The sequence below is a fragment of the Cricetulus griseus genome, unplaced genomic scaffold (assembly GCF_003668045.3).
Source record: "Cricetulus griseus strain 17A/GY unplaced genomic scaffold, alternate assembly CriGri-PICRH-1.0 unplaced_scaffold_18, whole genome shotgun sequence".
Taxonomy (NCBI): Eukaryota; Metazoa; Chordata; class Mammalia; order Rodentia; family Cricetidae; genus Cricetulus; species Cricetulus griseus.
This window is the reverse complement of record NW_023276897.1, coordinates 129,878-139,793: the sequence shown is the minus strand read 5'-3', so window position 1 is coordinate 139,793 and position 9,916 is coordinate 129,878. Positions and strand designations below refer to the sequence as shown.

At 41.0% G+C, this 9,916-nt stretch overlaps 1 pseudogene; it reads right to left on the bottom strand.

Moving 5' to 3' along the window:
* Nucleotides 1–537: 537 nt before the first annotated feature.
* On the bottom strand, nucleotides 538–8,486 carry LOC118239791 (annotated as a pseudogene).
* Nucleotides 8,487–9,916: the final 1,430 nt, after the last annotated feature.

The window sequence follows — 9,916 nt, the reverse complement described above, 5'->3', positions numbered from 1 at the left end:
CTTCACATTTGAAGAGTTACCTAATCATTATTGGTCTTCACAGGTGATAAAAAAGAGGTTCAAGAACTCTTGTCAACAAACCAAGATATGCATTTCGTATAGTTGACCACTTTCAGGTCTAATATTCTATATATAATGTATTAGCCATAATGAAAATGAAAATGATAACTTACTGATATATTAATATATATAATATATAAACTATTTTGATAAATATATCTACAGTTTTATACTTATGTAAAATAAGATAGGGTTCTTAGGTTTAAAACCCATGTCATCTATAGCTATTAATTAGTCTGGTAATCTTATACTTGGGTCACTTTCTGGTATTAATACTTAATATTTGCCTGCAACTCCCTGGTACTTTCTATCTTTTGGGCATACCCTTTGCACTGATCCAAATAATTTTTCCAAATTGTTAGTGCTTTCATAAATCCATTGACAGAAATATTCAGCCACTCTCAATTATCAGGAAACCACAAGACTCACAATGAACCCACCCATGTCCAATCTGCATCCCATTTCCTACAATGGCACCTACCCCTGTGTTGTCATGGTGATGATGGTGTACCAGAAGGCTGCAGGGATGATGGTGAACTTGCTTTCTGCAGACCCCTTTTGTGCGAGAAACATAACAGTAGCAAAACTGATGATAGCCATAGTGAGCGAAAAGAGCATGAAGCCCAATTCTGAGGTGCAGTTCTTTGGTGTGTACTGCAGGAAATGCAGACCATGAAAGTGCCAGGAAAACTTAAAGATCCAGAAGACTCAAAAGACTGGGAGTGTGACAAAGGCTCCACTGACATCCTCATTATCTGTCATGACCAGCCCAATGTATTCGGTCAGGATGGCCACCACATCGATGATACTTGTAACACTGAGCTCAAAATGATAATGGCTAGGTGCTATGTCTAGGTGTTATAAGTACTCAAAGGTGAAGATCATGACACAGGTGGTATCCAAGCAGAAGAAGGCCACTGCATACCATTCCCTACAAGGCAGTTCTTTTATGTGGCCTGTGCTAGACACACATGGTACTGTTTCCACCACTTTTGCCATGGCTGAGATTGCAATGAAGAACCCAGTCACATAGCAGAACAGCAGGGCCATGGCGCTAGTGTGAGATTTCTCAAAGGCCCACCAGCCCCTCTGCCTAGCAGTCATGGTGAGCAATTCACTGTCTCCTGTGTTGTCAGTGTCCGCATCACCCTGCAGGCACTCTTCATTCTGCCACCTGAGGTCTTTGCACACCTCATAATAGCAGTTGCCACTAATTTCTGGGATGAGGGCAAAGAAGTCCAATTCTTCATCATAAGTAGAGATGCACTCATGGCGAGGATAGTGAAGCTTCCCTGTGTGGTAGAAATTGAGGATGTGGCAGAAGATGTCTGGCTCATGGTCAAAGAAATACTGTTGGGTCTCTGAGTGTAGGAAAAGTCTCTCTCAGAACTGCCCCGGACACTTGCCCCCCTCTGCCCTCTGCCCCCTGTGCCTGAGGTGAGTCTGGGTGCTGCTCTGCCCCCAACCAACCTCATCACCCCCTGCTTGATTCTTCCTCAGACTCCCCCTGGACAAGAGTAGACCTGCCCAGACCGGAAGGCACACCCTGAGTCCAGACACACCTCAACTTTGTCCTACCTCTGCCCTCTGCCTGCCGCCTGAGAGAGGGAGAGACCCCACCTGCAGCCACTGGAAGAAGGGATAGGAAGATGACAGAACACACTCAACAACAGAAAAAACAATATGACACCACCAGAATCTAAGGACTCCATACCAGCAAGAATCGAAAAGCCCAACGCAGAGGATGAACAAGAAATGGACCTTAAAAAATATCTTATGCACTCGGGATGCAGATGCAGGTGGATCTCTGTTATTTCGAGGCTAGCCTATTCTCCACAGTGAGTACCAGGATAGGTGCCAGAGCTACACAGAGAAACCCTGTTTGAAAAACAAACAAACAAAAAATTATCTTATGAAGATGATAGACACCATTAAAGAGGAAACAAGAAAATCCTTTAAAGAAATTGAAGAAAAAACAAGCAAAAAATTACATGAAATGGAGGAAAAGACAAACCAAAAAATTCAAAAAATAAACAAATCTCTTAAAGAATGTAAAGAAAGCCAAGAAAAAAGAACCAAATAAGTGAAGGAAAAACTTCAACAGTTCACGGTTTGAAAGCAGAATTAGAAACAATAAAGAAAACATAGAATGAGGGGATGCTGGAAATAGAAAAGCTGGGTATATGATTAGGAACCAAATTAATAGTGCATTTTCTTTTAGTGTTTTCTTTTTTATTTATTGTTTTAATTTTCCTTTTTTTCAGATTTTTTTATTTAAATTAGAAAAAAGATTGTTTGACATGACAATCCAGTTCCCTCTCCCTCCCGTCCTCCCGTACCAACCCCCCAACTAAAACCCTACTTATCACATATCCCTTCTGTTCCCCCTGGATGGTGAGGCCTTCCATAGGTGTCATCAGAATCTATTGTATCTTTTGGGATAGGGCCTATGCCCACCCCTGTGTGTCTTGGCGCAGGGGGGATACCTCTATGTGGAATGGGCTTCCAAGTTCATTCCTATGCTAGGGATGAGCACTGATGTAGTACAGGAGGTCCCATAGATTTTCCAGGTTTCCTCCCTGAAACCCATGTGCCTGGGTCTGGATCAGTCCCATCCTGGTATCCAGCTGTCAGTCTGGGGAGCAAGAGTTCCCCGATGTTCATGTCAGCTGTTTCTGTGGGGTTCACCAGCCTGATCAGGACCCCTTTGCTCTTCACTCGTCCTTCTCTGCATCTGGATTCCAGTTCAGTTCAGTGATTAGTTGTGGGTGTCTGCTTCTACTTCCACCAGCTGCTGGATGAGGGCTATTGGGTGGCACATCAATCTCATTATCAAGGGAGGGCATTTAAGGTAGCCTCTCCTCTGTTGCTTAGATTGTTAGCTGGTGTCATCTTTGTAGATCTCCAGACATTTCCCTAGTGCCTGATTTCTTTGTAAACCTAAAATGTCTCCCTCTATTATGGTATCTCCATTCTTGTTATCTTCTATTCTTCCCCTGACTCAAACTTTCTGCTCCTTCATGTCCTCTGCATCCCTCCTCTTCTTCCCTTCTCATTCTCTTAGCTCCCTCCACCCTCTTTCCGTGCTCCCAATTTGCTCAGGGGATCTTGACCCTTTCCCCTTCTCCAGGGGACTATGTATGTCTCTTTTGGGGTCCTCTTTGTTTACTAGCTTCTCTGGCAGTGTGGATTGTATGCTGGTAATCCTTTACTCTATGTCTAAAATCCACACATGAGTGACTACATCCCATGTTCGTCCTTTTGTGATTGGGTTACCTTAGAATGGTTTCTTTTAGTTTCATCCATTTTCCTGCAAATTTCAAGATTCCATCGTCCACCCCCCACCCTGCTGAGTAGTCCTCCATTGTGTAAATGTACCACATTTTCTCTATCCATTCTTCTGTTGAGGGGCATCTAGGCTGCTTCCAGGTTCTGCTTATTACAAATAGTGCTGCTATGAACATCATTGAACAGATGTTCTTGTTGTGTGAATGTGCTTCTTTTGGGTGTATGCCTAAGAGTGGAATTGCTGGATCTTGTGGTAGACTGATTCCCATTTTCTAGAGGAGTTGCCATACCGATTTTCAAAGTGGCTGTACAAGTTGGCACTCCCAGCAGCAGTGGAGAAGTGTTCCCCTTTCTCCACATCCTCTCCAGCATAAACTGTCATTGGTGTTTTTGATTTTCGCCATTCTGACAGGAGTAAGATGGTATCTCAGAGTTATTTTGATTTGCATTTCCCTGATGGCTAAGGATGTTGAACACTTTCTTATGTCGTCAATCTCCTTATCAGGGGAGGACATTTAAGGCAGCCTCTCTACTGTTGCTTAGATGTTTAGTTGGTATCCTTGTAGATCACTGGAGACTTGCCTAGCGCCTGCTTTCTCTTTAAACATATACTGGAAGCATAGTTCTTTTATCTAAACTAGAAAAGAACACATTATTCAGAAGGTCATATGCAACATGATGCAAGATGAATTGAGTCAAATAGTTTGTGAACAAAAGTTTTTCATCTAAGTAGCTGTGTTCTGCTAGAAACTATCCAATATGGTTCACTTGATATAGTATTTGATGTACTCTAGCAAGCCACTCTTGAATGAATTGCTGTAGCATCATTTTTTTTTGTAAAATCATGTGGTCACTTTTAATATATCATATAAAATAGAACTTTTAAAAAAGCAGAAAAATGCAATACTCAAATTTGGTTAGTAAAAACAAACTCTGTATTATCTCAGTTTGTAAAATGATAGTATATAAATCTTGTTTTTTGCTAAGCCTGTGTTAGGTTTCAATTTAAATAACGAATTTCAGTTACTTAATAGATGCTATTAAGCAGGTTTTCCATTACAGTTGTTCCAGTCCCTTAGGTAAATACTAATTGAGAGAGCTTATGATGTTTGTTCTCCTATGTGTATGAATTCTCCTTCTTGCCCATTTTGTGAAACGCTTGTAGAGATAGTTCTCCCACTGACCTTAGCAGGAGTTTGGTGATAAGGATACAAGGAGCAACCAGCCTTGAATACTTATTGAGGAATTGTCTTTGATGATCTTATTCAAATTTTCTGTATTTTTGATCCATGCATTGTTTTCTCCTTTGAAAGTATAAGCACACCATGTCTCCCTTCCTTTTCATCCCTTCAATCCTTTATTACTATCTGTGTAAGCTGTTCCCCAATTAAACACCTATTTATCATTGATCTTTGGTCTAGTGAACTCATTATCCCCACCTTCATGAAGGTACTTGTGGTAGATTTTTATATGTCTAATTTGTCTGGAACATCAAATATTGTCTAATTTCTCTGAAAAATTTAGGCACTGATACATGACAATCTGTTTTCCTTTTTTAAATTATTTATTTGTATTTTATGTACACTGATGTTTTGCTTGCATTTATGTCTGTGTCAGGGTGAAGTTTCACCTGGAATAGGAGTTACACACAGTTGTAAGCTGCCATGTAAGTGCTGGGAATTGAACCCAGGTCCCCTGGAAGAGCAGTCAATGCTCCTAACCACTGAGCTATCTCTCCAGCCCGTCAATCAGATTTTCAAAGAGTGAATTTCATTGGTTCCTAAACAATATAATTGACCCCCTTCCTGATATCTTGCCCCACCCCACTTTCCCTACTGAGTTTGTATTAAAACTATGAGTGGCCATCTCAGCCATCATGAACCAGTTTCTACTACCTTGTTATTCTCACACTAAACAGGATATTGAATAATTCCCTCCTGTTGTGGAGGTGTGGCGGAATTTGTGTAGGGAAACCAGAAATGATCCTTGATCCTTTTTTTTAATAAAAATATGAGGGTACTGAATTACTTGATGCATAAAAGAAACATTGACACTGAGACCTCTTTCAATGACCATGATGAGAAAGGCCAGGACCACTCAGGTAAGTCTTCCCTAGATTTTCCCTGCCTAGGAATCAGTTTAAAAGAGAATATTTAAAGATATAAAAGGAAAAACTGTCATTATTATAAATGGACAAAAATTGTTACATACTTACAGGTAGTAAACATGTGTGCCATTGCCAAATTCGTTTTATAAGGCTACAATTACCTTGGTACCCAAGCCACACAAAGACACAACTAAAAAAAGAACTACAGGCCAATATCCTTCATGAACATTGATGCAAAAATACTCAATAAAATACTGGCAAAGTGAATCCAAGAACATATCAGAAAAATCATCCACCATGATCAAGTAGGCTTAATCCCCGGGATGCAGGGTTGGTTCAACATACAAAAATCCAACAATGTAATCCACCATGTAAACAAACTGAATAAGAACACCACATGATCATTTCACTAGATGCTGAAAAGGCCTTTAAAAATTCTAACACCCCTTCGGGATAAAGGTTCTGGAGTGATCACGGATAACAGGAACATACCTGAACATAATAAAAACCATATCCAGTAAACCAACCTCCAAGAGCAAACTAAATAAAGAGAAACTCAAATCTATTCCTCTAAATCAGGAAGAAGACAAGGCTGCTCACTCTCTCCATATCTGTTCAATATTGTACTTGAAGTGCTAGCTAGAGCAATAAGACAACAAAAGGAGATCAAGGAGATACAATTTGGAAAGGAAGACGTCAATCTTTCACTGTTTGCATATGATATGATAGTTTACATAAGTGATCCTAAAAACTCTACCAGGGTGCTCCCACAGCTGAGAAACGTATTCACCCAAGTGGCAGGATACAAGATTAACTAAAAGAAATCAGTAGTCCTACTATATGCAGACTATAAGAGGGCTGTGAAAGAAATCAGAGAAACATCACCCTTTACAATAGCCAGAAACAACATAAAATATCTTGGGGTAACCAAAGGAGTGGAAGACCTGTCCAGCAAGAACTTTAGAGTCTTTAAAGAAAGAAATTAAAGAACATCCCAGAAAATGGAAAGATCTCCCATGTTCTTGGATAGGTAGGATCAACATACTAAAAATGGCAATCTTGCCAAAAGTAATCTTCAGATTCAATGCAATCCCAATCAAAATCCCAACGCAATTCTTCACAGACCTTAAAAAAAACAATTTTCAATTTTATATGGAGAAACAAAAAGCCCAGGATAGCCAAAAAACCTGTACAATAAAGGAACTTCTGGAAGCACCACCATCCCTGATTTCAAGCTCTTTTGTAGAGATATAGTGATGGAAACAGCTTAGTATTGGCACAAAAGTAGACAGGTAAACCAATGGAATCGAATTGAAAACCCTGAAATTAACCCACACACCTATGAACGCTTGATTTTGGACAAAGAAGCTGAAGGTATGCAATGGAATAAAGAAAGCATCTTCAACAAATGGTGCTGGCATAACTGGATGCAGGCATGTAGAAAACTTCCATGCACAAAACTTAAGTCCAAATGGATCAAAGACCTCAACATAAATCCAGCCACACTGAACCTCTTAGAAGAGAAAGTGGGAAGCACCCTTGAAGGAATTGGTACAGGAGACAGCTTCCTGAACATTGCACCTGTAGCACAGACACTTAGATTGACAATTAATAAATAGGACTTCCTGAAACTGAGAAGCTTCTGTAAGGCAAAGGACACAGTCAACAAGACAAAATGGCAGCCCACGGATTGGGAAAAGATATTCACCAATCCCACATCTGACAGAGGGCTGATATCTAAAATTTACAAAGAACTCAAGAAGCTAGTCTCCAAAACACCAAATAATCTGATTGAAAAGTAGGGTACAGAACTAATTAGATAATTCTTAATAGAGGATCCTAAAATGGCTGAAAGACACATAAGAAAGTACAGAACATCCTTAGTCATCAGGGAAATGCAAACCAAAACAACTCTTAAGATACCATCTTACTCCTGTCAGACTGGCTAAAATCAAAAACACCAATGATAACTTATTCTGGAGAGGATGTGGAGAAAGGGGAACATTCCTTTATTGCTGGTGGGAGTGCCAACTTGTACAGTTCCTTTGGAAATCATTATGGTGATTCCTCAGGAAAATGGGAATCATTCTACCTCAAGATCCAGCAATTCCAGTCTTAGGCATGTAGCCAAAAGATGCACATTCACATAGCAAGGACATCTGTTAAACCATCTTCATAGCAGCACTATTTGTAATAGCCAGAACCTGGAAGAAATCTAGATGCCCCTCAACTGAAGAATGGATAGAGAAAATGTGGTATCTGTACACAATGGAGGACTACTCAGCAGAAAAAATAAACGATGGAATCTTGAAGTTCACAGCAAAATGGATGGAACTAGAAGAAACCATTCTGAGAGAGGTAACCCAATCACAGAAAGACAAACATGGTATGCACTCACTCATATATGGATTCAGACATAGAGCAAAGGATTACCAGCCTACAATCCATACCCCCAGAGAAGCTAGGAAACAAGGAGGACTCTAAGAGATACAAACATTGTCCCCTGGAGAAGGGGAATGGGACAAGATCTCCTGAGCAAATTGGGAGTATGGAAGGAGGGGAGAGGGAGCTAGGAGAATGAGAAGGGGAGAAGAGGAGGGATGAGGAGGACATAAGGGAGTAGGATGGTTGTGTATGGGGGAGAATAGAGGAGAGGAAAATAAGAGATACCATAAGAGAGGGAGCCATGGCACTAGGGAAATGTCCAGAGATCTACAAGGATGATGCCAACTAACTATCTAAGAAACAGTGGAGAGGCTACCTTAAATGCCCTCCCCTGATAATGAGATTGATGACTAAAATATATGCCATCCTAGAGCCTTCATCCAGGAGGTGATGGAAGTAGAAGCAGATACCCACCGCTAAACACTGAACTGAATTGGAATCCAGTTGCAGAGAAGGACCAGTGATGAACAAAGGGGTCTGGACCAGGTTGGTGAATCCCACAGAAACAGCTGACCTGCATAAGGGGATACTCTTGGTCCTCAATCTGATCGCTGGGAAACCAGCCCTGAACTGATCCAGACCCCATGTATGTGGGTGTCAGTGAGGAGGCCTGGGAAATCTATGGGACCTCTTGTAGTGGATCACTCCTTATCCATAGCATAGGAATGGACTTGTGAGTCCATTCAACATAGAGGGATACCCTCTCAGCCTAGACACATGGGAAAGGCCTAGGCCCTATCCCAAAGGATATGACAGACTCTGAAGACCCCCTAAGGAAGGCCTCCCTCTACGTTGGGAGCAGAAAGGGTGTGCGATAGGTAGTGTGCTAGTGAGGAGCAGGGGAGGAGAGGGAACTGGGATAAACATGTAAAACTATCTTGTGTCTAATTTAAATTTAAAAATGGAGAAAAAATGCCATCACAGCCACCATTTTCCTCTAACAGTGGAAGTAGCTGGGCTTCCACGTGATTTACAGTCCCACTTTAGGTACCAGTTTCCATCCTTTTATTACACTGTTGCCCATCTCCTGCTTGTCTAAAACAAATGGCACTCCAGGTGAAAGAGGTAAGAATTTATTTATTTAAAATAAAATACAGCTATTTAAAACTAATTTGACAACTATTAACACTTATAGTAATATCGATTATTTTTTTTTTTGTGAAATGAAATAATTTCACTGAATCAAACAGTTTTCAGGAGCACCAAACTGAATGCTTCCAGCTGGCTGCAGATTCCCACTAGGGGGTAAGCACACACTTTGTCTTGAAGTGTCCATTTCTTTGTCTCTGGCTGCAGTCTCCTGCCTGCCATTGTTATGAGCATTTAAAGACAACACAATCCTTTTGTCTGCTTTCTGGAGACATTCCATATCAGATGGATATTCAGTGCCCTGTAACAAAGAAAAATTAATTGAAGAGAGGTGTAGAGACAATGGAATTAACAACCAGGAAGTCAGATGAGGAAGAATGGAATGCCCATGGTAAATTTTTTTCAAGACAGGGTCTCTTTGTATAGACCTAGCTGTTCTGGAACTAGCTCTTGTAGACCAGGCTGGCCTTGAACTCACAGAGATGCATTTGCCTCTGCCTCCTGAGTCTGGGATTGAAGGCATGTGCCACCACTGTCCAGTGGTAAATTTTTGTCATTAAAATTTCTCAAAAATTTTGTCCAAAAAACCCCAAATTCTGTGCGGATCTATTGCAGACAGATGGGCCTTAATTTCTAAATATTGCTGTGCATTTCCTAGAAAGCGGGGATGTTCTTGTTTTTATTATTTACTTACTTACTCATTGGGTGTGTCTGTGTACATGCCTCTGCTCCACATTGGGCATGTGGGAGTCAGAGGACAATCTGTGGGGACTGGTTTTCTCCTCCCACCATGTGGGTTTTAGGGGTCAAACTGAGGTTGTCAGGCATGGCAGCCAACGCCCTTACCTGCTGACATATCTCTGTGGTGCAGAAACATTCTACACAGCCACAACACTCTTGGCAAGAGTGATGAACATACTATGCTAT